The sequence below is a fragment of the Mesoplodon mirus genome (genome assembly GCF_964341445.2).
Source record: "Mesoplodon mirus genome assembly, chromosome: 4".
Taxonomy (NCBI): domain Eukaryota; kingdom Metazoa; phylum Chordata; class Mammalia; order Artiodactyla; family Ziphiidae; genus Mesoplodon; species Mesoplodon mirus.
Window position 1 is genome coordinate 3,031,162 of NC_138979.1, and position 26,406 is coordinate 3,057,567.

The 26,406-nt window shown below is 45.2% G+C and overlaps 1 protein-coding gene across 31 annotated transcripts in view; it reads right to left on the reverse strand.

Moving 5' to 3' along the window:
* Positions 1-26,406, reverse strand: part of ZNF438 (zinc finger protein 438) — a 388,718-nt gene that overhangs the window by 154,454 nt on the left and 207,858 nt on the right. For 3 of the 31 annotated variants that reach the window (XM_082619974.1, XM_082619985.1, XM_082619976.1), the window contains exons 1-2: positions 16,249-16,464; positions 12,486-12,574 (exon numbers count right to left, since the gene is read on the reverse strand). The exons of 17 other annotated variants lie outside the window; for them this stretch is intronic. The gene's annotated coding sequence lies outside the window, so the exon portion shown is untranslated. Of the gene's footprint in view, positions 1-12,485; positions 12,575-13,056; positions 13,233-14,780; positions 15,192-16,248; positions 16,465-21,203; positions 21,223-26,406 lie in introns of those variants that run through there. 11 more of the 31 variants (XM_082619986.1, XM_082619979.1, XM_082619981.1 and 8 more) reach the window with 7 other exon arrangements.

Sequence of the window (26,406 nt, forward strand, 5' to 3'; positions counted from 1 at the left end):
AACACTGCGGCAGAACTTCCACGAAGTCTCCCCCAGTTCAACCCTGATGCTATCTTGTATCTATAACCAGACAATGTTATTTCCAAGTTATATAAAAGATGGTTCCTTCATTCACTGGAAAAAACAGTTATGAAGTGTTAGGTAGCAGGCACTGTTTGACTCCTAGCTCAGGATGCATTCTTGAACATAACCAAATCCTTACCCTCATTAGTCTGATAACTTGGCAGTATTATGCAAAGTCCCTAGCCCTAAAAATATTTCTTAATAGCAAACAATCCAAAGAAAGACATTTTTCATCTTAATGCTTAAAGATCCATCCTCAACTCAGAAGAAACACTACAGATTTTAATGTAAGCGATATCCTGTTTTTCAAAAAAACCCAAAGTGCCAAACTTATTTTGTGGCCTAGGACGACCTTGTTTTTGAGTATTGGCCTTAATAGGCCATCCCTTGCTTCTTATAAATCCTTTTTATAATGCAGCAGTACTTAGTTTAATGACATTTGTCAAAATGAAACTTGACTAGAAGAGGAAAATCCTCACAGTTTTACCTTTAATCAGAAAAACCTGAAGGTGGGGCCTCCCTGGTGGCGCAGTGGTTGAGAGTCCGCCTGCCGATGCAGGGGATACGGGTTCGTGCCCCGGTCTGGGAGGATCCCATATGCCGCGGAGCGGCTGGGCCCGTGAGCCATGGCCGCTGAGCCTGCGCATCCGGAGCCTGTGCTCCGCAACGGGAGAGGCCACAACAGTGAGAGGCCCGCGTACCGCAAAAAAAAAAAAAAAAAAAAAAAAAAAGAAAAACCTGAAGGTCCCGAGTCTCTATCCTGGCCAGTTCCTACTCCATGCTGAGCAAAAAAAAAGTTATACTAGCTCCATTAAACATAAAAACAAAAGTCCAGAACAAAAATCCACTAACTTACAAAGGCAGTTCTAACCTTGTCTGTCAAAGCATTCCTAGTACAGAGCAGAGGGACCAAATCATCCCCAGAAGACTGAAGGCCCAGCCCTGACGGGCCCAGGCAAACTTAAAATTTCTTAGACTGGTGTTTTTTCTCTTAAAGAGTTCCCACCAGTGTTATATTCTAAACTATAATACATCTATGTCCTTTTGTTATAAAAAACATTTACCATTCTTAATGAGGGTCAATATACGAATCTGCTGAGAAGGCAAGACAGAACTCACGGCTTATCAGCAACTCATCGCTCATCCATCTTTCCCGGGCGCATTTAGTAAATAACAGCCGGCAAGTAAAGCTAACGCTGGGGAAGACAGGCCTGCCTCCTAGTTTTGAGCGCCCTCAGCACGCCACTTTGTAACTGGAGGTCCCCACACTCCCTCCGGCTAGAGGTGCCTAAGGATTAACGAGGCACAGCTCAGCTGCGGGAGCATGACCCGAGGCGACCCCAGGGATGGCCGGCTGCAAGCAGCAGCATCCCGGTGCAAGGCAGGCCTTCTCCACACTGTGACCTGGGAGGCTGGGCGTTTTCTGGAGGCATCTCGGGGCTGCTCCGGGGGGATCAGAGAAGAGCTGTACGTGGGCGGAGCACTGCACTGCACCTGTCTTACGTACTGGGCCTCCACGGACATCTTCTGAAGACTGAAATCAGACTGCAACGAAAAGGCCTGAAAACCTTCAGTCTAGAGGAAGTCTTGGCCAGGCAGACAACAATGTGCATCAGATCTGAAAGACGAGGTGAGGGAGAAAGGGGAGGATGGATAATGAAGCCAGTGGGAAGCAGAGTCAAAAACAGGAAAGGGTGTGGAAGAAGCCAGGGGTCAGGGGCAGGCCTCTGTCCACTGAAAAGAATGCCTATTGTGGAGTGGGTGCGTCTGCTTAAAGGAACAGCCTGGCCTCCTTCACCCAGCAGCACTCAACTGCTCAAACCGTCAGCTTCAAAATGCCACTTGCGGGCCCCAGTCTCTCCTTCCTGCTCCCCAGATCCCTGGCCTCCGCCGCCAACCAGCTCCCCACAGAGCGGCCAACATGAACCGTCAGAAAGCAGACCGTCACTCCTCTGATTGGTGGGTGTCTCTCCCACGACGCCTGAACCAAACCCTAATTCCTCAGGGCAGCCTGGACACACCACGCCTCTCTCCTCTCACTCGTGCTCCGAGCCCTGGCCGGGGCTCTGCCCGGGCTGCGTCCGGACCCACGTGCACTGCTGTGTCCCGATGACGCTCGAGTCTGCTCCGAGGTCGCCTCTTCCTGTTCATGCTATCGGTCTCTGACCCTTGACCTTTCTCCATTTTTCTCTTTAACATTTTCTTACTGTCCAAAATTATCCCTGCTTGCCGTCTGCCTCCCCCGCTAGGAGGAAGCTCTACCAGGGCGGGGACTTCGTTTTGATCACTGTTTTGGTCTTGGGAGCCAGACCACTGAGAACAGTGCCTGGAAGACAGATGTTCACCGTTTATGGAATGAGTGAATGAATCAGTCCTGCGTGATCTGAAATGCGTTTAGGCCTCCAGCTTTTCCCCAAACCCCTCTCTTTTCGTACCTGATCCATCAACCACGCGCCCAGCTTTACTTCTTGCCCACTGTGACCTAGGATCTGATCACCGAGGTTTGCAATCACTCCTTTGCCTGAACTCTCAACTTTCTCGCCGGCCTGTCCTTCCCCTCAACCAGCCTAAGGATCTACTTGTCCCCTCACACACCGCAGCCACCCAGAGGTCACTGCTAGAAAAAGCCCCAGCCGTGCCGACGGGGGACTCTGCAAACACACGGTCCCCCACCAGGAGCCCATCCATCTTTTTCAGGCTCTCAATCCAGTCCCCCTCTCACAGCCGACAGAAGCAATTCCAGGCTGCCATCACTTTCTTCACGCTTCCTCCCCTCCCCTCCACTCAGCAAGCGGCATCACCTCCACAGGAACAAGAGAGGGCATTAGGTCAGACTCCCTCCGTTTCCTCCGTCCCTCCGATCACCGACCACACGCCCGCTCTCACCTCCTTCCTGGCAGTGCGGAGGGCGGATGTCCTTCTTCCGGCCCGAAGCTAACCCCAGCCAGAGCTCTGGAAGGCACGCGAGGCAGCCCACCTCCTCAGGGATCTTCCCCGTCATGGGTCCACCCGCCCCCTCCCCATCTTCACCTTCCCCTTCTCATCAGCCTTCTGCCCCACTGCACGCAAAGGCTCAGATTCTCCCGGCACAAAACAAATGAACAAACAAAACTGATCCACTGCCCCAGACGTTACGTCTCTCCCTTGCCTTTGTCCTCTTTTCCCTTTTCTCTTCACAGGCAAGTGTCTTGTAAGACAGCTTGAACTCACTATTTTCACGGTTCCTCTTCCCCACTCCCAATTCACTGCTCGAGCCCCTGAGATCTGGATTTTGCCTGCAAACACGAAACTGCTCTCTCCAAAATACATGTGACTTCTTAGCTGAAAATCCACTAAGAATTTATTAAACCTGTCAATTTAACATCGACATCTTGTCTTGTCTCCTGGCTTCAGTGACATTATTCTTTCTTGCTGCTTGACTTTTTTGGACCCTTCTTGGCAGTCTGCTTTGCTATCTACTGTGTGATCTGAGAAAAGTCTCTCTATGTGGTGTAGCAGTTACAAGCCCAGGCTTGGGCTTAGTCGGCTTGGGCTTAGTCAGCTTGGGCTGCTGTAACAAAGTGCCATGACTAGGTGGCTCAAGAGCATAACTTCATTTCCTCACAGCTCTGGAGGTGGCAGCCCAGCATGGTGGGGTCCTGGTGAGAGCGGTCTTCCTGGGATCCGGAAAGCCTGCTTCTCACCGCGTTCTCACGTGGCAGAGAAAGCTCTCTGGTGTCTCCTCCCCTTCTTGTGAGGACACCAGTTCTGTAGGATCGGGATCCACCCTCACAATCGCATTTAACCTTAATCGCCTCCTTAAAAGCCTGATCTCCAACCCGGTGACATGGCGGGTTAAGGCTTCGACGTGGATCTGGGGGGACACAATTCAGTCCTTGGCAGCCAACAATAACTGCACTTTAATTAAAGCATGGTAAAGCCGAATGTTACGTAACAGTAACTGTGCAAGTACAAGAACTCTAAGGCAGCAGAGAAAATGGGTATCACATGAAAATATCAGGCTACAAGATTTTATATCAACATGTAAAACATACGCATATGAAATAAAAAGGAATATATCATAATCGTCGTCAGGCTGAGGTTCCAGTAAAAGAGCTTATTTCTAAACTCTTGGCTAAGCAGTTTGAAAAATAAATTTTCATAGAAAGACTATATAAATGAAAAACTTCAACTGAACAAAACAATCACTAAGAACAATTTCAAATCTAACTTTCCCTGTTTGTTTCCTGCTAACCTCATTGCCATCTGTATTAACTAGGATATAGGCCAATCTGCTGTGACAAAACCAAGAACATAGTGGCTCAAATGAAAGAGGAGTTTGTTTCTCTCCCATGTAACAGTTTGGGGGCAGACAGGGGGTCCCAGGAAGGTCCAGGGACTGAGGTTCCTGCTGTCTCGTCCCACCACCCCTGTGGACACTGCCCTGGTCCGCAGGACAGAAGCTGGCTCACAACACCTTGCTCTTGGGGGTGGGGGAAAAGAACAGGACTAACAGCAGATCTGAATACGAATGTGGTTTAGAAGTGGCACACATCGTTTCCACTCCCACCCACCGGCCAAAACTTAGACATGCGGCCTCATCTGCCTACAAGGAGCCTAAGAAATACAATTCCTCTGTAGGCTGAGCTAAATATGAGAGGTGAGAGGGTATCCTTCTCCCGACTCTGGAAGAGTCGTCTCCTTCCTAAGGGGACGCCCATCCAATCACTGGATTCCGCTCCGAGTCTACGATCTCTGCAACAGATATCGACGTGGCTCCATCCCAGCCCAGTGACCTACAAACTAACAGACCAGGAACCTTTTGCTCTCCACCACCAGCACAGCGACCAAAATACAACGAAACGAGAATAAGATGAATGCAGTTAAGTCTCCCATTCTGAAAAGAAAAGAATGGCAAATACACGATGAGATACGGCTGGACGAGAAAGGCAAAGAATCCCCCCTCCACCAAGGAAGCCAGACCCTTGGTTAAACTCAGTCCTGTCCTCTGGGGGGAACAGGAGGGATCTCCTTTATCAGTTTGTCTGCTGAAGCCTGGCTTTGCCTCTGGAAAATTCCTTTTTTTTTTTATTCCCATCATCCTTTCTAGCCATATGTGAAGTGGATACGGAAAATCATGTGCTCCAAAGACGTGGCAAAGAGCTGGTGCCAATTTGGGGGTCAAGGGTTGATTTAGGTGTCAGTGTCAAACCCACCACAGGCTTTTACAAGGCAAACTTGCGGCATCTTTGCCAACGTAATCCTCTCAAAAATTCAGCAGGTCTGTTTGCCTTCAGTCAGTACCACATGAAAGCAACCACAGCTAAAGACAGTCCTGTCATAGATACTAAGCTTGTCTTTTCTCCTCCTTCACTTGCTGGCTGCTGTGGCAGATCCATCTTTCCCTCAATTCAAGGTGAGCTACCCTGAGGTCATCTGACTCATGACAGGAGGATTAAACCACGACACCCCAGTGATGTCAGGGCAGGCCACGTGACTTGAGACGGCTCTTCCCGTCTGACTGATTTCAGGCTCAACCATTTAATTTGCTTTGGCCAATAAAATATGAACAAAAGTAACACATGCCACGTCCAAGCACCTGATTCTGCCACATCCTTTTCCTTCTGCCACAGAATAGCAATGTCTCCAAAAAGCCTATTCCTTTGGCTTAGTGGAACAGACGACGTGGAACAGAGCCACGGACATGTCATGAGTAAGAAATCAACCTTTGTTGCTGTAAGGGAGCTGAGACTGTGTTTTTAAGTGCAGCTCTACCTGGCCATGGGGAAATTTTGATGGAATTTAACAAGTAATAACAACAAGTCCCTCAAAATTAAGGACTTGTTATTCAACAAAGGACGTTCTAGACAAAGTTAACAGACAGGCAAAAGACTGGGAGTACGTATTCGCAACATCTAAAAGAAACCAAGGGATTTAATATCCAGTGTATGCCAAGGACTCTTGAAAAATAACAATAAAAAGACAGGAAGTGCAATTGAAAATTGGATAAGACACAAGCAGACAATTCACCGAAAATAAAATCAAAGTGGTCAGATAAAATACAGGATGCCCCATTAAGTCTGAATTAAAGATAAATAATGAAAAAAAATCAGTATAAGCATGGCCTGACTACTACATAGTATACACTTATACTAAAAAATTATTTGTTGTTTATTTGAAATTCAAATTTTATAGTGTCCTGTATTTTTACTTTCTAAATCGGGCAAGCGTAAGTGAAATCCATGTGGCTAACAAGTGAATGAAGAGAAGCTGAGCCTCACCAGTAATCAAAGAAATGCAAATTAAACCTACGAGATACCATTTTATATCCATTATATTAGCAAAGTCCAGAAAACAAGGCTTTTATTGAAGTGCATATAACCCTGTATTTTTCCATTTTATTACAAAAGATCACCTAGCCTAAGATTCTTTTTTCATCATACCACTAGGCAATAAAAGCCCGACTATCCACTGCATGTGCACAGAGAAAAACCGCACTTCAAATCATAATTTCATACAGTAGGTAGTAAAGGAATAATCCCAGTAACCACGGCCAGGCATCATAGACTTCTTCCTAGAAAACTTAAGTGCCTATTTAGAATAAATTTGTAGAAATGAAATGTTGAGGATGGAATATGCTTGAGCATCATTTCGTAATCAACAGCTCTTTCATAAAGAACATCATAACATTAATTTTGCTACTAGATGAAGATTAACCTCTTAAGGTTAACTCTCATAGCAGGTCAGAAACTTGGACTGTAAATAAAAACAAGAATCAGGCTTCACGGTTTCAAAGAGCTTTCACGTAAAAATGCTTTATCTAAATCACAACTATAGCTTTAGCACTGGATGATATCCATCTGGAAGGCAGAGGTAAGACACAAAAGCTGTAGGTTAAGGAAGAGAATACGGGGACTTCCCTGGTGGCGCAGTGGTTAAGAATCCGCCTGCCAACGCCGGGGACACGGGTTCAAGCGCTGGTCCAGGAAGATCCCACACGTCGTGGAGCAACGTAGCCCGTGCGCCACAACTACAGACCCCGCGTGCCTAGAGCCCGCGCACCTCAACAAAGAGCAGCCCCTGCTCCGCTTGCCACAACTAAAGAAAGCCCGCACACAGCAACAAAGACCCAACGCAGCCCAACAATAAATAAATTAAATAAATAAAATATTTTTTTTTAAAAAGGAAGGGAATAGGAGAAGCCTATAAACACAACGTATATAGCACCCATTCTTCGTGTAAATACAGCATGTATGCTATTTTAAATAAAATTTCGATACAAAACACAAAGAACACCAACAACTCATTTTGCCTTCTTGAACTTCTAGGATAAATAATGCCCTCTGAGTTGATTTTAACATCTCCAGAGGAAAACATTTTTAAAACTAAACTCTTACTGTGAGAGATCAATTTAGAAAAAGACCAACATTTTGGCACAGTTCCGAGAAATAGTCCTAAATAGCTCTTTATTTCATTCCGAAGCATAAAAATATTTCAAAATAACTATTAAACCAAAATACTTAATATGAATGGTACTCTGATATAATAGTTGTGGTAAACTGATTTACAGATACTAACGTGACTCAGCCTCCCTTCTATAAAAGACATGCAATATAATCGTGAACCCTTCTAAAATGTTGGTAGGGATAATTGCTCGTCTGCTTTCAAAAGGTGATCACTTCTGGAGGTACCTCTAAGAACAGCGAACACAGCAAGCTTTTAGATCTATAATTCAGCCTCCATCAGGACGAACTGTGGCAGGCAACTGACACAACACACCCCCACAAGAGAGAAAGGGAAACATAAAAGTCACACAGCTTCCACCGTAATGTCTAAGGCATTAAAGTATTTCCATACATCACATATTGTCTTTTTAACTACATATAAAAATAATCCTTGAAACAGCCTGGGCCCCAAATATCATAGAATCCTGAGGCTACCAGGCAGGAAACAAATGATATTCACTGCAGTCTTTTTTCTTTTAAGTTTCAGAAGAAAAGCAAAATCAGAAGTGTTATATAAACGCCACTGCTAACAAAGGTTTGACATCAACGTGGAACATTCAAAGTACCTGCTCTTCGACTTCAGGGAAGGAGAGGACCATTCCTTGGCTCTTGTCCCAAGCTGGGAACAAGTAAACACAGAACCGGTTTTAAAGAAGCCCCAGTCAATCAATCCTTAAAGTCTACTCAATATTTCCACTTAAGTACACAGCTGAGAAAGTCAGCCACTCAGGGACTGCCCCCCTTCAGTACCCTCGCTCCTCAAAGCTGGCCAGTCCCTAAAGTCCAAGTTTAAAGTCAACCAATCCTTAAATTGTCTCACTTTTGAAAAAAAAAAAAAAAAAATCCTAAAACTCCATGCTTCCTCAAAATCCGACCTAAGTACATCTCTGCCTGTTTTGAGGACTATATTCTGCAAGCATAATTCTCCCTTGCTCAGCAAGTATGAAATTCAGCTTTGATTTAGCTACACTTGAGCGGTGGTCTCTTCCTTCAATAATACGATAAATAGTATGGTTACTTGGTTATTAGCATTTTTCTTCATGAAGGTAAGAAAAATATTTGTTATAATAATTCAATTTTATGGAAAGTTGAGAGTCTTTGCCTTTTAAGCCTAAGTATAATCCTACTAGCCCAATACACAGCTGCACTAACAAAGGGGTCCATTTCCTTCTCCTCTCAACCCCAGACCCACACCTCACACTATCAATGGTCCAAACCCAGCCGATGGATGTACCATATGAAACACTAAAATTTCCAATTACTGAAACTTGAATCAAGAATTGAGTATCATCAAATAGTCTTCAAAGAATATGGTAACTGAGCAAATATTTAAGTAGATACTCTTTCTGATCTAATAGAAATGACAGTGTGGCCTGGTTTTTTAAGATTTGAAAACCTAAATTCTAAATCCTATCTTTGAGATTGGTTTACTTGGGTAAACTGATCATCTCTTCTTAAATTTTTCAGTCTAGAAAATAAAGTGACCATCACCAGCTCCTACCACCTCACAAAAATGATGTATGTACTCATTTAGAGTAAGATGGACTCTAAATGTTTCAGAAAGGCAAATAAAACCTAACCATTACGTTATTTTGTTTGTTGCTAAAGTCAAGTCAGTTTGAGGTTTAGGTCAGCATGGAGAAAAAGTACGAAAAACTGTCTCAATTTGATATAAAAGATGGCTGAAGAGAGTAATATAGGTTCTAATTAGAAAAGTAGAATGCATGGGAGTCCTATCCCAAATATAACTCCCTCTATCAGACTGGCAAAGTGAATCGTGCGAGAGGGTCGCCTGACCCCGGTACACTCAGATACGGCTGAGGGCCATGTTTTGGACGGCGTTTGGACTTAGTGTTCTCAAAAAATTCTAAATGGCAAGTAGCGCTGCCTTACGGTTTATCAAAGCTCCGTGAAGTTTCCACTCAAGTTCAGTCAGAGTAGGATTACAAACACTGAATTACCAACTGATTCAAGTTAACATGAACATTTGACTAGGTGTTAAAGGAAACCAGAATGTCACCGCAAGACCTGCCATTTTGGCATATTGGTTATTTTGAAATAAAGGCACTTAAGAAATAGCAGGTACAAGAAAGACACTCTGAGTCTCCTTTGTTCCTCCTGAAAGCAAGAGATAAAACTCCCATGTGAAAGGTACTTTCCCTGTACCAGGAGGAAGACATTCTTATCAGCAGAGGCGGGGAACTGGGGGCTGAGAAATCTGTACAAACAAACCTTATTACAGTAACCCTTACCTTGCTGTTACCCCCTCACCACTCACTACCTCGGGCCCACACCCCTTTGTCTTGTCAACTCTTCACAAAGTTATCGTTTGTCTAAAATGTGCAAAAGCTTCCTGCTCTGGTCACTTCTTCAGGTCTTCATTCTCTTGTGAAGGCTCCCATGCATATGTAAAAGTTTAATAAAATGTGTATGTTTTTCTCCTGTTAATCTGTATTATGTCAGTTTAATTCTCAGGCCCAGCTAGAGACCCAAAGAGGGTAGACGAGAATTTTCCCTCACCTACAGTGCCAAGAGGCCTACTTAGTTAGGTTAGGCATAGATTTGGTGAATTCATACAGAAACTGTCGAATTTATTTCTAGAGAAGAATCCATGGAGAGGCAGTATAATACGCTCAGGGGAAACAGTCAAAACTACATTATGGGTTTGGTGACCTTGAATAAGTTACTTAATATCTCTGAACCTGTTTCCTCGTCTATAAAATAGGAATTATTTCACAGGACTGTCAGAAAGATTAAAAGAGATAACGATAACTAGTACGTTTAAAAGTGTCCTAAGCATCCGGACCTCTGAGTCCTAGATTTACTTTTGTCACTAACTTGCTATAATACACATGACAAGTCATTTGATCTAAGTCGGTTTCCTCATCTGTCAAACAGTGGGGTAATGCATACCCTACACATTTCATGGGGTATTTATGACAATCACATATGAAAATTAATGTGAAAAGGATTTTTCAAATATAGAGAAAGCCTGGGAGTTTTGACTGGGAGATAATTAATTCCACACCTACAAAAATGAAGAGGATTCATACTAACAAACTTGTTACAACCCAGGATTATATAATGCCCCAATTAACTTTACTAAGAAAAAAATTTCATGCCTAAGAACATACCCAACACACTAGACACGTTGGCAACCACTAGGCCATTAGCTACAAGAATTCTTTTCCACGCAATAAATGCACCAAATTGGCTCAGCTCTCCAATGAACTAAAAGCAGTTCAACACAATCTTTTGTTCAAGTCAGGTGTCTGCCACTTAAAACTACCCCTTCAATTTCTAAAGCATCAGGGAAAAAAAGGAAAAGAAGAAAGCTATACATTGCAGGGTTTCTCAACAGCAGCAGTGTTGACACCAGATCATGTTTCAATGTTGGGGTTGCTCTGTGCACCATAGGGTATTTAGGCGCATCCTTGGCCGCCACCAACTGGATGTGCGGAGCAGCACCCCTCCCACACAGCTGTGACACCCAAAGATGTCTCCAGGCATTGCCAGATGTCCCCAGGGTGAGTTGGGGAGGGGACAAGGTCATCCCCAGTTGAGATCCACTGAGCTACAGCCATAGTACTACCTTCCAGTCGTATTTATCTCACATCTCTCTCTCTCCCTAAAGACTGGTGGCTTACAATGCAGTCTGAAAAACTAACAGTTTTGCAATCTAAGAACTCAAGAAAAGAATGCTGTCTGTAGGACAGTAACTTCGTAAGAAGAATTGCAGGTACGGTAGTGAGTTACGGTTCAATTATCTCTTCCATCAACATGCTGTTTTTGCTTCATCCTCTCTTAAGAATTCTCTTCTTGGGAGTTTTTTTGGGGTGACAATTTGGTTAACCTGTCACTAAAGCTTAGTCTCCACCCAGACTTACTAATTCTTATTCGTTAGTGTTTACGTGAAAACAAAAAAAATCAAGCCTCAGCGTTTTAATTTCTAAGCAACCAAATATGAAATTAACCAAAATTAAGTGTTACATATCTATTTAAATTATTAAAATTAAACATATTCAAACATTTAAAATATTAAGTAAAAGTACACAAATTAGTATTCAGCTATTACTGTAAATATATAATATATATGTTGAAGGTAATGTGCAAAAATAAAAGAAACCATACGAAGTAGAATTTTAAGAATTACATTTAATGCCTACTACATTCCATCACTGGGCTAGACACATGGTTTTCTACAAGAAACAGTTTCCATAATATCAGTACTTACATTGGTACTCTTAACATGGTAGTTTTAAAATTTGCCTAGGTAAGTATAAATTTTAAACGCAATTTGGATAAGTTATCTAGGATGCTATATTTCACCTGGTCAGTGTTAGAAAGAGTGGCTTCTGTTGTCTTCAAACAGGACGGCTGACCATCACTGCCCCTCTGCCGGGAGCTACCTGACACAATTCAATAATCGTCAACCTGCTCTCCCAGCGCCTGAACTTAAAAAGTGACAAAGCCTGAGCCATCGACAGGCCACTTCAGACGCAATTCTACTTTATACCATATCTAATGTTCTTAAGGAAGCTAACTGCAATTGTGGTTTAACAAAATAGTGATAATCACTTCAACTCCGTTAAATTTAGGGCCACTACAATAGCAGATTTAAGATTTGGGGACTGCACACTGAGACGGCACATCTCCACTTTTCTACTTGCGGAGGATTCCTGCTTTAGAGTTCTGGTGGACTTGGTTATCCAGATCAACTCTCCCACTGAAAGCTAAAACAGCTAAACAAAATATAATTGTATCTGTTGTAGGGGAAAAGCTCTGAAACTAATCATGAAATCTACAATGGTATAAATTTATCAATATACAATCTGTAATGGTTCAGATGTGAAATACTCACATTAGGAAGTAATAAAACCGTGATAAATGTATGGAGGTTATAACATGCCCTGAAAGAAATCAACAGAAATAACGTACCTACTTTTGTATGTATGGTTCAAGTTCCTGTGTTTCCACATTGTTCCACATAATTCCACTCATGACAAATACCACCAGATCCTCTTTCTCTGACAAGAAATACAGCTCAGTGTTAACGGGGTGATCAGCAGAGAGACTCAAGCTCATTCCGACGTGTGGAACTTTGGCCTGATTCACTTAACCGGGCGGAAACCTGCCTAAACACTTCACACAACCCCTCCATCGCCCTCTGTTATGCAAGCTGCAACATTTTAAGGCAACTCCCTTACTTCACCAGCGGGCCCTGTCAACACTGATGTAACAGAACTGGAAAAACTCATCACTCCACCATGATATTCAAATATCAAACTGTATTTCACTTGGGGAAAATTATACGGTTGCCAAATAAAACTAATACAAATATAGTAAACGAGGCAAGGCTCTGAGTCATTCTTTTCTTGAAAAGGACTCTTGGGGGCCCTCGAATCCCTCCTGCGACCGCTCAGGCCTTCTTTTGCTCCTCTGACCCCGCCCCGCCCCGCCCCTCAAGCGTGCGGGGCTGAGCGGGGGCGGCAAGAAGGCCAGGATGCACTCAGCAGCGTGCGCGCCGTCCACTCGAGTTCTATCCCCACGGGTCCTTCCTCGCACTCTGCTCCTCCAGAAGGAGAGCTATGTTTTATTCATCTCTGAGCTCCCCAAACCTCAGCCAACGTCCTGCATATAAAGTCATGCCTGACGTCCACTCCATGGCAAGCACCAGACTCGGGACTAGAGACAGAGAAGAGGAAGAGATGCGGACCTCAGCCTCTGAGCCTCACGGAGGGGGAATGTTGGATGTTGGCTGCCTGAACGGAATCAAGTAATGACGGGCCAGTTAGCACAGCGCCAGCTGCCTGTGCCTTTCTCCCCTTGCCCATCAAGGCTTAATGAGGAACCAAAGAGGGCCTTCTCGGAAGAAATACAAACGTGTGTCTTCAGCCCTGACCATTCCCCTGAGTTCCACATCCATACATCCAAGGGCCTACTCAACGTGTCGACTCGCAGGGCGTTACAGGGATAAACTGCATGGGCTTGGAAGTCAGACGGCTCGGGGTTTGAATCCCAGCTCCATCACTGCCCAGCTGGGTGCCAGCAGGCGGGTCACTTTGAACCTCTCTGTGCCTCTGTCTCCTCCCGCGTAAAGTGGGGACCCTGATGCCTCCTGGCACACACAGCTGTGATATAAGGATTAAATGAATTAACATGTGTAAGCATGCTTAAAACCCCATCGGACACACAGTTCACGCTTACACGGTGCTGTTAGTCCTAGCGCCGGTCCTGCTGTTACTATGTCTGTCGGGCATCTAAAACTCGTCCAAAGCGGAAGGCACGGTTTTCTTCCCAAACCCCTTTCTCTCGTCTCGGGAAACAGCACCACTATCCATCCACCAGCTGTCCCACCCTAAAACCTGAGAAGTCATCACTTCTTCCTTTTCCCCACCCTCCAACTAGCAAGTCCACACCAGCACTCCTGGCTTCAGAAGCTTTCCACGACTTTGACCACATACCATCGCCTCGCCAGTACCTCCCTAGTGCGGGCGCCCACCGTCTCTCCCCCGGGGGGACAGCAAGACTCTCCCACCTCCCCACTCTCAACGCTCCCCGCTCCACGACCCTCCGGCCAACTCTCCATCCAAGAGCACTGAAGTCAGATGCTATTCCCGTGATGCAAACCTCCCTGTGGCTTTCCGTCACGCTTCGAGGAGCATCCTCACTGCCCCACGCCTACAAGGGCCCTGCCTGGCCCTCCAACGCCACCGGCCACCACCTTCCCCCCTCCTCGCTCCGTTCTGAACACTCTCTCCCTGCCATGCCTTGGCCACGCCAGCCTGGCTTCCCCTCAGCGCACTGCGCCAGGGTCGCTGCCGCCGCAAGGCAGTAGCGGTATTGTCCTTCCAAGTCCGGACTCAAGTCGCGCTGCCCAAACTCAGATGCTGTCCCTGTCACGTTTCAGCTGTGCCACCCTGAGCAAATTCTTAAACCCTCTGTGTGTCAGGGTCCCCATCGATAAAAATGGAGATAGTAATACAGACCTCAGAAGGCTGTAAAAACGTCATCAGGCGTTTAGACGAGGGCCTCGCACACAGTAAGGTCCAGGCAAGGTTTACTGCTGTGATTATTCCTGCCCGACATGCTCTTACCTCAGGCTCTTCCTCTCCCGTCAATCCATTCAACTACCACCCGCTCTGAGAGGCGTCCCCAGACAAACCCCCTCTGAAACGACCTGCCCTGCTCTCCCACTCCCGGCCTCGTCTTCCTTTGCTTCACCGCACTCACCGCCGTCGGAAATAACATCACGGCCTTGCTCTTTGCTGCCCGGTGCCCCGCCGGAACGTGAGCTCCACTAGGGTGGACACGTCGTCTCATCTGCTGCTCTAGCTCCGCTTCTGACCCGGGACCTGACTCTGCAAGCACAACACACCTCTTCCCCAGGTTAGGGAACCGGCGTGAATTTCTTAGTAACGACACCGTACTGAGCCGGCCTCTCGTCTTCACCTTCATGACCACAGCTGATCCTCAGGAGAGCGACACTACGCATACCATCACCTCCCATTTTAGGGAGAAAGCTCAAGTTCCAAGTTTGGGTGACTCATCTTTGGACGCAAAGGCTAGTAACGAGCAGAACAAAGGTTCGAACCCCTGCGTTCCCAGTCTGAGGCCCTTCAAACCAGGATGGAAGAGTATTAGGCCCTGGAGCTGCCTCTACAGAAACGGGATCTCTCGGTCTCATGAATAAATACACCGGGGGTGCCTGGTCCTCTGCCCTTCGAAGTTCCTGACAAGCACCTGCCCTGCATCTGAGAACGATTTTGGCACAGCACGAACGCGTCGGCGGCGCACCAAGCCCGGGCGGGCAGGCAGCTACGACGGCGGGGCGTTCCAGAGGGACACGGCAGCACCCCGCGACTCTTCCGGGGCGCTCAGGGTTCTCTGCAAACCCGCACGGCGGGGCCTCATAATATCGCCGAGAGCGCGGCGGTGACGCTTCCAGCGACTTCTTGGCCCCCGTCCACCACGTTCAGATGGGCCGTCGGGCTCGAGGGTGGTCCAGGATCAGAGTGGGCGGAGGAAGGCGGGAGGCAGACCGTGGCAAGAACCCCGGCTCACGAGACCTCTGTCAGAGGGCTGCGGGTCCCCACGTCCGCAGAGTAGCCCATGCCTTTGTACGCTTTCTCCTGGCGCGGTCACATGCCAGTGTCACCTCGCGTGCCCTCACGACGCGCCCGGCCCTGGGGCTGCCTCCGAGGGAGGCCGGAGGCCGCTTCGCCTCCAGTGTACGCGAAAAGGACACTGAGGCAGCAAGTGGTCATCCCTGCAAGTGGCTCCGCCTCAGCCACCTGGTCGCTCGCGGGACCCCAGAGGAAGCCCGGGCGGGGTGGGGGGGGGGTCTCCACAGGAACCCTGCACCCCTGACTCAGTATGTGCAGAGGGGAACCCAGTGCCCCCATAGAGGAAGAAAGAAAGGGGCCTCTCCCCCCGGACTCCCCCTTCCCCGGCCTACATCACGGCCCCAGGGGAGACGCTGCGGTGCTGCCGGGGCGCGGCCTCGCCTGCTCGCACGCCCGTCCCTCCCGCCGCGGAGGGCGCGCTCCCGGCCCGGGCGGGCACCTGTCCCGTCACCGCGTTCAGCGGCTCCCCGGACCGCCCCAGGAGCAGAACCCACGGCCACCACCGACTCCGGGGGTGCGAGCAGCCGGGTGAGCCCCGCAGGCCCGGGGAACTGCAGAAATCCTCAGAAACTTACAGTTTTCCTACCGCGTGCGCGTCACGGCGAGGTGACGTCACGAGACCCGGCGCCCGGGCAGGTCAGGCCGCGGGTCGCCGCCGCCCGCCCCCCAACGGCCCCGCCCCCCGCGCGCCGGCGGGAGACGCGCCCTTCCTCAGCGGCCCCGCCCCGCCGCGGAGCCATGGGCGCGGGCGCGGGCGCAGGCGCAGGCGCAGACGGCCCGCGTGGCTGCAAATACTCTGGGAGCCCAGCAAGCGGGCTGCCGCCCGGGGGCTGGAGTAGGACGCCAGGCTTGTGAGGTAGATTTTCCACAGACATTGCCTTCCCTCCCTCACGTGTTCCTTAGAAGTCCTCCACATGAGGAAACAGCCATTTGCTCTTCACCAGGTGCCACGGGCGCCTCGGCCGGGAGGGGTCAGCTCTCCCACCGGCCCTTGCTCCTGCCCCGCCCCCTCAAGACTCCGCCCCAACTGGATAGGCCCGGACTCGGCCCCGCCCACGCTGATTATGCTCCGCCCCAGGCTCCGCCCCAACCGGACCTGCTCCGGCTTGGCCCCGCCCACATCTGCTCGACCCCGTCCCCTGGGGCCCGCCTTTCCGGCTCCAGCTCGAGGCTAGGCTGGCGCCCGGCGACCCCACCCTGTCCCGGCGGCTCCTCTAGCGTTTTACTTGAGTTTTTAGCCTCTACCCTTCCTACTGGGTTTCCCGCTTTGGCTCAGTGAGACGACTTGAGGACTACCGTTCTCCTCTATTAAGCTTCGCAGGCGATGATCTGTACAAACAAGGATATTCGCTTCTTCCCTCTTGTAAACTTTCCGCCACCTCCTCCTCCTCGCGTGACGACACCTTCCTGCGCCCATCCCACGGGTCTCTGCCCCTTTTTAGGCTCTTTCTTGTGTTCTTACAAATGACGAGTGCTGGTTCAGAGATGGCTCAGTGGAAGGAAAAAGGAAGGCTCGAAGAGCCGACAGCAATATACTAAACATTTATGTCTGACTTGTAGGATTCTTATATTATTACTCTTATAGGCAGAAAAAAAAACCTTGATGCTTAAAAGTGGCTCAGACAAATATGTCTTGGGGAAAAATAAAGAATGGGAAAAACAGGCCTTGGAAATAGACGCTAAGGAGGAAGTACTGAGGAGAGAAAGGATCACTTTTAAAAACTTACTTGGAATCACGACAAATAGCTAGATGAAGCAGGGAATTTTGCCCGGCAGCTCCAGTGTAAATAAAACCTGAAACAATTGTTTATTTACACTCTCATTGAAAATACTGTAGTATTTTTATAGGAAAGAGTGATGCGGGGGAATGTTAGCCTTTAACGCCTGATATCTGGGCTGATTAAAAATAAACGTATTATTCAGGAAAAACCCACGTAAGTAATTAAATCTTAGAGAAGTTTCTGATTCGGATATTATTCGTATATTTTATCTTAATATATCATACAAGGTTTTAACGATCATTATCAAATGATATAAGAAATTTTTAAAGTTTGTAGATAACAGTTTTAACAAAAATAAGGTTTTTGTTCTGTGGAGCAGGGTTATAGAAGAATCGGCACTTCTTAAAAGTTCTGCGTATTGAACAAATGACAGTATATTTTCCTTGCAAAACAACAATTTTAAGAAACCTTTAAATTGTTAATTTCATTATTTACATGCTTATAAAATCCCCAAAATTGGAATTCTTTTTTAAGGAGATTCTAGATACTCCTATGGGAGCATCCCACACATCGTATATGACATCTGTCCTTTTATGGAATGGAAATGGTTAACAAGTATACACCAAATGCATTAAAAGTTCTTCAATACAAAATACTTCTGCCTCTGTAAGATGGTATGACAGAAGACATTCCTTTCTTCTCGTCTTATTATTTAGCAAATTTTTTCTCTTGATACCCCAAGATTTTCAAACAAAACAAAACAAAAACAAAAACCTCCTGTCTTGCTAGATGCAGGAAAGAAGTAATGCAGCCAACAAAAGATTGACAGGCAGAAAGCGTACCCAAACAAGGAGAGGAACCTCAGGGAATATCAAGTAGAAATTTGGGGGAAATACATGATCAGATACAGTCAAGTTTCTGTAACAGACTGGAATCTGATCTAGACAAGTAACCAGGAGCTAGGGTCAAACGTATGTTGATATTAGAGATAGGAACTGTTAGGAGAACTGCTTTCTTTAAGGCAAAACAAAAACAAAACAAAACCCTGGACATTCAGGCGTTAGCACTGGAAGGACTGAGGACCTTCCTTCACTCTGGCCCTTGGGGTTTCAGTTTCCCCTGGTGGTTGTTTCACTTTGGTATCTGCTGCCCCTAGCAAGCTGGGTTCCAGGGCCCTGTACTTCATAACTCTTCCTTTTGTCCTATTGGCAAACTGCGAAAAGCTGAACCTTAACACTAGGGGAAAATAAAAGGTTGAAATATAATGGCTAATATTTGTCGAGTGTTTATATGCACCAGACACTGCATTAATTCATTTAATCCTTGCAACTGGATGAGGAAAGTGCTGTTATTATCTCCCATTTACACACGGGGCAAGCAGAGTGCAGGAGACCAAGTGTCACACATCTCACAGCCTCTGAGTAACAGAGTCAAGATACTCTAGAATCTGCAGCCATAACCACTGGTCTGTATTGAGTTTCAAGTAACAAGGCAAGAAACAGGGACTTGGAAAGTGCAAGATCTGTAAATTCTAGCTCCTAAAGACTGACCACAGTGTAGGGGTATCTTCTTCACTATTTCTTGGCCTGTCTCCGCATGGATACTTCTATTTCAATTTTTGAGGTGCTCATCATGACCTAGTAAATTGATTTTGTGACCCATTAGTGGATTACCAGCCTGAAAAACACTAATCAGAATCCAAAATATCAAATATCAAATTGTATCCCATGCAATAAGGGTAATTTTTCCCAAAACACAAGCTTTAGTAAACTACTGTTTCAGTAATGTGTGTGTTTTCTGAGTTGCTATGTTAATGTATTTCTTACCATGGATCTCAATTCAAAAAGTTTCAAAAACACTATTATAACCACCACTTGCCTGACTTCTATGCATATTTCATCATTCAGAATCAAGATCAAGACAAACCGAATCCCATTCCAACCCCCTTGCATCCCCCCCAGCTCCAGGATCTGCTCGAGGTAATCAACACAATAACCAGGTCACTTCTACATCCAGAAGGCTCTTGTCTCCAGGACAAAAACCAAGACTGTAATAATGACAACATGATAAACATCCAGAAAACCAGCGTTACACCCAAACAAAGAGAGGCGGTCATGAGAAAGGAGCAGAGTTGGGTAGCTGGGTGGAAGGAAGAGCGGGAGCAGAGCTGGGGGGCTGCAGAAGGACACACGCTCATAAGCCCACAATCTTACAGCTGCGGTGACACGGCTTGCAAAGTTCTATTTCGTATCTCATTTTATCACCTCTCTTCTCCCATCCCTTTACTCAGCTAATTCTCCCCATCCTTGGGATCTCTCCTTTGCAGAAACTTCCTCCGAGAAGCTTTCCCTAAACTGCCTTTGCTCTGGGCCTTGGAAATGATTTTCACCTCCTCCCCTGCTGGACTGTGTGCTCTGTGAGAGTAGGGGTAATATTGGTCTTGTTCAACCTCAAAGGTTTACTGGTACCTGAGGACCCTACCCTGAGCAGGTACTCACTAAAGATGTGTGGAGGAATGAATGGATGGATACATGACCTCAAATCCACACAATGGCTGGTTTCTTACTCAGGATACTAGTTGCTTTCTAAACAGGGGGCACTGTGTTAATAGAAATAATACCGAGAAGAAAAATCCTTTAGGAGGAAAAACTGTTTGAAGGATGGTGCAGCATAATATCGCAAAACCCTGAACAGGGTCAGCTTGCCTGGGTACTTCTGTGCCCAGTTATTTGGAGAAATCCAGTAACTTCTCCAAGCTTCAGAGGGGATTAGGATCACTGAATGTTGTTCAGAGTGAATGCCCTAATAGGGTGTTAGCCCTCAGGGAACTTTGTGAAATCAGGGCAGGCCACCTGCACCCTTATTTGCATGAAGTCCCTGGAAAGAAATTGACAGGCACTAGGGAACAGCAGTGAATCCTTTCAGACAAAGGATATTGGACAAAGGGTGGGGGAGTGAGGAGGGAAACGGAAAGCAAGTCACTAGTGGTGTGGCTCTGAGAGGCCAAGTCCATGACTGAGTAAAGGGCCAGGTGTGTGCTTTCGAGTGAAAAGCTGAAAGAACCAAGCTGCCCTGTGGGTGTGTTGGGATTCGAGGGCAGGGGAAGAAGGTGCAGGAGAAAGAAGAAGGTGTCAGAAAGATCCAGAATTCCTCAAGGAAGAAACCTCACCGGCCACAGCACCGCAGTCAAGCAGAATGTTCCAGAAACAGGCTTGAAGTCTTTGCGTCTTCGGTTCTTCCTCCGTGGGATCTGTTTTCTCCCTTATCTCTTGGAAAAAGACCTAGTCTTTCTTCAAGTCCTATCATTAACTGCTTCTGCTAAAAATAGCCAACTTTTTTGAGCACTTAGATCTAAATCATTGATCAGCACTCTATGTGAAATCTTTAATCTTCACAACAACTCTTCAGAGTAGCTACTATTTTTACGTCTTTTACAGATGAGAGAAAAAGTGATGTTAAGTGACTTGCCCTAGGTCACATAGCTTAAAGTTATCTGACTCCCAATTTCAGCCTTAAATACTTCCCTGGAGCTCATTGCTTTGCCCAGGTGGTCAAACCATCTCTTCCCTCTGCTCCTTAATGAAACTTCTATAGCACATGACATTTAAATGTCTCTCAAATCAGAATGCATCTTAAAATGGAAAGGATAACATAATTTAATTTTTTCTTAGTTTTACAAAAAAATAATGATTTATCTTATCACTGATAGATTCTTTGATTTAATAGCACACAGTATATTGCTTTATAAATGTTTATACGTCTTTCTCCCCACTAAGCTATGAATTCTTTGAAGACGGAGATTGACTCACCCAACTTTGTGTCCTTAGCACCTAACACAGTTCCCGGAATGTAAAAGGCATTGGGCAAATTTCTTGAATTCAGTTGAGGAGGGTATGTTATCTCCCTGACAGCTGGCAGGTGGGTGCAACCTAGGAGACAAAAGTCATCACTGTCATCACCCAAACTCTCGATTATCCTCAAAGCCCTGTTGTTCTGGGAAAACAGTCACAACTTCTCTGAGTTTTATCCCAGTTAAGTTCTATTTGGCTCTAAAGGTATGTGAAGGTTCCCCTTGGTAATTAATTCGGCATGTCTCTTCTCTACTTGACAAAATGTCATTTATTATTTACCCTTTATGTTGGGTTCAGGCAGTTTGTAATCAATTAAAGCAATATAATGAGGCCAAATTAAAGTTAAATTTTAAAATCTGATTTTACAAGGTCAGAGGGAGGGGATATGGGGATATATGTATACGTATAGCTGATTCACTTTGTTATACAGCAGAAACTAACACAACAATGTAAAGCAATTAAACTCCAATAAAGATGTTAAAAAAAATGCATTCATGTTATGTACATTCTCAACCTTTCTATTATCATCATCAATCTAGAATAGTGGTTCTCCATCCTGACGACACAGTGAGAGCTGTGTAAACTTCAAAATGTAAAGCAATACTCATGCGATGCTGCTGGTCCAAGGATCCATACTTGGAGAACACTTGCAAAGGTGAAAGAGGGACTGACAGTTGGGGGGCGGGAGGGGAGGGGGAGGGGAGGGCATCCACACCAGTTGTAGGTTCCGTCAGTGGCTCACCTGTACACAGGGCCCCAAGGAGTAAGTGTGCTCAGGGAAGCTAGACATTAGGATTCTGGACAGACAGTCCTGGGGTCAAACTTGATCCAGAGGCATGAGGCTTTTTATCTGTGAATGGACTACAGAGACCCACGGGCAGGAATGACCAGGAGTGGCAGGCACGGGCACCAAGAGGCTCTTCCTCCATTGTTGTACAACCCAAGGGAGGGAATAGGAACAAGGAGAGTAGATAGATAGATACATAGATACATAGATACATAGACAGACAGATAGTTGATAGATAGATAGATACATAGATACATAGATAGATAGATGATAGATGATAGATGATTGATAGATACATAGATACAAAAGATAGATGATTGATAGATACATAGATAGATGATAGACATAGAGAGATAGATAGATAGATAGTTATCGAGAGATAGAGAGATAGATAATAGATGATTGATAGATACATAAATAGATACATAGATGATAGATACATAGGTGATACATGATAGATAGATGACTGATAGAGAGATACATAGATAATAGATGATTGACAGATACATAAATAGGTACATACATAGATAGATGATAGATACATAGATGATAGATAGATAGATGATGATGATAGATAGATAGATAGATGATAGATAGATAGAAGCATTTTCTGCCTCTCTAGGGTGGAAGCTAAGTCACACTGGATTTAATTTAGAAAAATTAAAGAAATGTGATAGTTCTTGTGACTTGGGTATCATGGCACTAAGTTATGGATGTGACAAAAGCTGATATATGTACAGGAAAATACCTTATATTTGAATAATGCTTTATTGTCATATACAAGTTCTCATGCTCTACTTATGATCTGATTGTAACTACAAAGCGACCCATTAGATTGGGTACAAAGCAGAGACAGAGTAATGCCAGCAGAAATTTAGGAAGCTACCTAAAGAGCCCCAGACATAGTGACACCCTCACACAGAGAGATGTTTGTGTTTTCTGACTCTTACAGTTGAGAAAAATATTTTCTTATCTAGACATCTGCCTTGTCATCAGTATCTTCTTATTTATAAAAGCAAAAATTGTTTTTTTCACTTTAAAATTTTCATTCCTGCCATATCGATCCAATAAAGTGAGCACATGACATTTTTACTTATACACACACACACACACACACACACACACACACACACATCTAGGAAAAGAGATGCCCACTTTATACTAAGTTGCTTTGAATTTTTCTTTAATATGTTACTTCTAAGGCTCTTTTCAAATTTAAAATATTATATTATTCTTGTCAAGTAAAGTAGACCAGTTTCTTAATATGGGCTTGGTGATCAATTCACTAGTAGCTAAAGCATTAAAACTACAGTTGTCTCATTCCTAGATGTCCCTCTCTTTATATAAATTTGGGCCATTTATTTAAAAGCACAGAGCCTGGTACATGGTCAGTCCTCATTTAATGAATGAATACTGATGGTTATCCAAAAGAACTTTTCTAAGAAACAAGAACTGCAGAAAATGAAGGCTCGTGGCCATTTAAGTGTTGCTCATTTATTTTTATGTTTATTTTTTAGAGGTTACATACTCAGAATAAAATTCAGAAATAATAAGTGTACAATTCAATGAGTTTTAACCTATATATATATATAGGCATATGCCCACCACACAATTATGATGTATATTATAGAATACCTCTATCACCCGGAAGGTTCCCTTGTACCACATTGTGGTCAGTCCCCCCACCCCCTCCCCAGCTCGGCCCCTGGTACCAGTGGTTCCTTTGCCTTTATAGAAATAGATTCATGTAAATAGAATAACATATTCTTTTGTATCTGGAATTTTTATTTAACACAATGTCTTTGAGATTCATCCATATTGTTTTACCAGTAGTTCAAACATTTTGTATTCCTCCGCAGTATACATTTTTATGGATAGATCACGATTTATTTGTCTGTTCACCTGTTGACAAACATTTCAGTTGTTTCCAGTTTCTGCTTATTATCGATTAGACAGCTATAAACTTTGGAGCACAACTCTTACGTTTTCATTTATCTTGGATAAATACCTTGTAATGGGGCTGGATTTCATGGTGAGTATATCTTAAACTTTATAAGAAACTGCCAAATTGATTTGCAAAGTGGCTGTACAATTTTACATTCTCATCAGTAATGTACAAGAGTTCTGGTTCCTTTCCATTGTCATCCCCAAATGGTATTGCCCAAATTTCAGCTCTTCTATTGTTTATGTTCTACTGTCTGATCTAAGGAAGACTGGACTCACCCAAAGTCACAGAGATTTTTCTCTTTTGATTTCTTCTGGAAGTTTTATAGTTTTAGCTTTCGCATGTAGAAGTATGATCCATTTTGAGTGAAATTTTTGTATAGGGTGAGGCAAGAGTTGAAGTTCTTCTTTTTCCATGTAGACAGCCAACTGTTCCAGCACTGTTTGAGCAAAGACTTTCTTTCCCCTACTGAGTTGCCACGGTATCTTGGGCATCGTCGCAACCTCATCTTTTTCACGAAGTCCAATCTGATCTCCTTCTAGCCAATCTTTCAGTACACCCACGACTAGACAGAAAACACGTAACCAACAAGGACCTACTGCGTTGCACAGGGAACTCTGCTCAGTATCTTGTAATAACACATAATGGGAGAGAATCTTTAAAAGTTGTACTGTATATATTATATGTCTGAATATATAATATATGTGTGCACATACATATATATGTAGATCTGAATCACTTTGTTGTACAACTGAAACCAACACAACATCGTATATCAACCATATTTCAACAAAACTAAAAAAAACCCAAAAAACCCATAAAGCTTCTGGGGTGGATTCCGTGACCCATCACTCAGCTCCCTCTTTAGGATGGAGTCTCTCACTCCAGCTGCAGGATGTGTGGTTTGGGGATGGCTCCTAGCTGTGTCCCTCACCAGGAGTTGCTCTCACCTATGGGAATCAGCCTGGCCCAAGCCTCGTCTCCTCCCTGGGGACAGCTCCCATCCAATGACTTCTCAGGGCAAGTAAGAAGGTCTGGCCACCTGGTGGGACAACTCAAGATGGGGCAACTCTGAATGGCCATTTCAGCTCCCAATGCCCCCATGGGATCAGCTGCAGCCTCTGATGCGCCTGCATGGCCACCCATATCCCCTCTTCCCACCCCTCTTTCCCTTCACTCTCTTACAGGTACTGTTCCCCAAATTATTCCCCATCTGAATGCTGCATGCAAATCTCAGGGTTTCAGTGACCATATCTTAGGGGAGTCTACTTTTGATCATCTTAAAGCTGATTATGTTATTTCCCTGCTTTAAATCCTTTGCCTACAGACTAAGGTATTCACTCCTGAATTTGGCCTACAAATGCGTTCATAGGCAGGCTCCAATCCCTCTCTCTGTCCTTGGCTTCCTCTGTCGCCATTGACTCTGTCCTTCAGATAATACATATCTGTATCCCCAAACTCCCCAGACCCACTTCTTTGGCTGTGGTCTTCTCTCTGCCAGGGATAAATTTCCCACCTTCTGCTTTTCCTTCTGTTCTGCCTTGGATGGAATGTCAGCTCCTCTGGGAAATCTTCTCATGGTGTCGCCACAGTACCATGCAACCCTTGATCTGAGAATTTACCATCTAACCTTGAAACTTATTTGTTTACCTATCTGACCCTCCTACTAAATTGTGAGTTCCTCTAGGCAAAGACTGAATTCTGGGTCCATGTGCCATCTTCAGTGGGTTATAGATTTTCAATACATTTTTGGTGAATGGATGAATAATAAATACAAACATAAGCCGGACACTATAAGAAAAAGTACTAAACATTTGGAAATTTTTGCTAAACTTCTTTCCTGATATCTTATACCTAGAATATCATGCATCTTCTTTAGCAGAGTCTATAATTTGTTTAAAATCTTTTCTGGGGCCTCCCTGGTGGCGCAGTGGTTGAGAGTCCGCCTGCCGATGCAGGGGATACGGGTTCGTGCCCCGGTCTGGGAGGATCCCATATGCCGCGGAGCGGCTGGGCCCGTGAGCCATGGCCGCTGGGCCTGCGCATCCGGAGCCTGTGCTCCGCAACGGGAGAGGCCACAACAGTGAGAGGCCCGCATACCGCAAAAAAAAAAAAAAAAAAAAAAAAAAAAAAAAAAATCTTTTCTGCGTTCTGGACTACCATGTTGACCAGTAAAACAAATCTAGGCAAACACTTCAAGGTGAAATGAAATCCAAACCTCAGATCTGTACAGTTAGCTATGTCTGTAAACCAGAACTGGGGGAGGAATGGGGGTGAAAATGCCAATAATGTCGAGAGAGAGAGAGAAAGTACTGATTAAAAACTGGATTGGCTGGTGAGAGACTGGAAATTTTCTTCCCGTTCCCAAGAGGCTTATTTTTTTATCTTTCTTTTTCACATGGTAAAGCGGCAAATTAAATTGCAAAGTT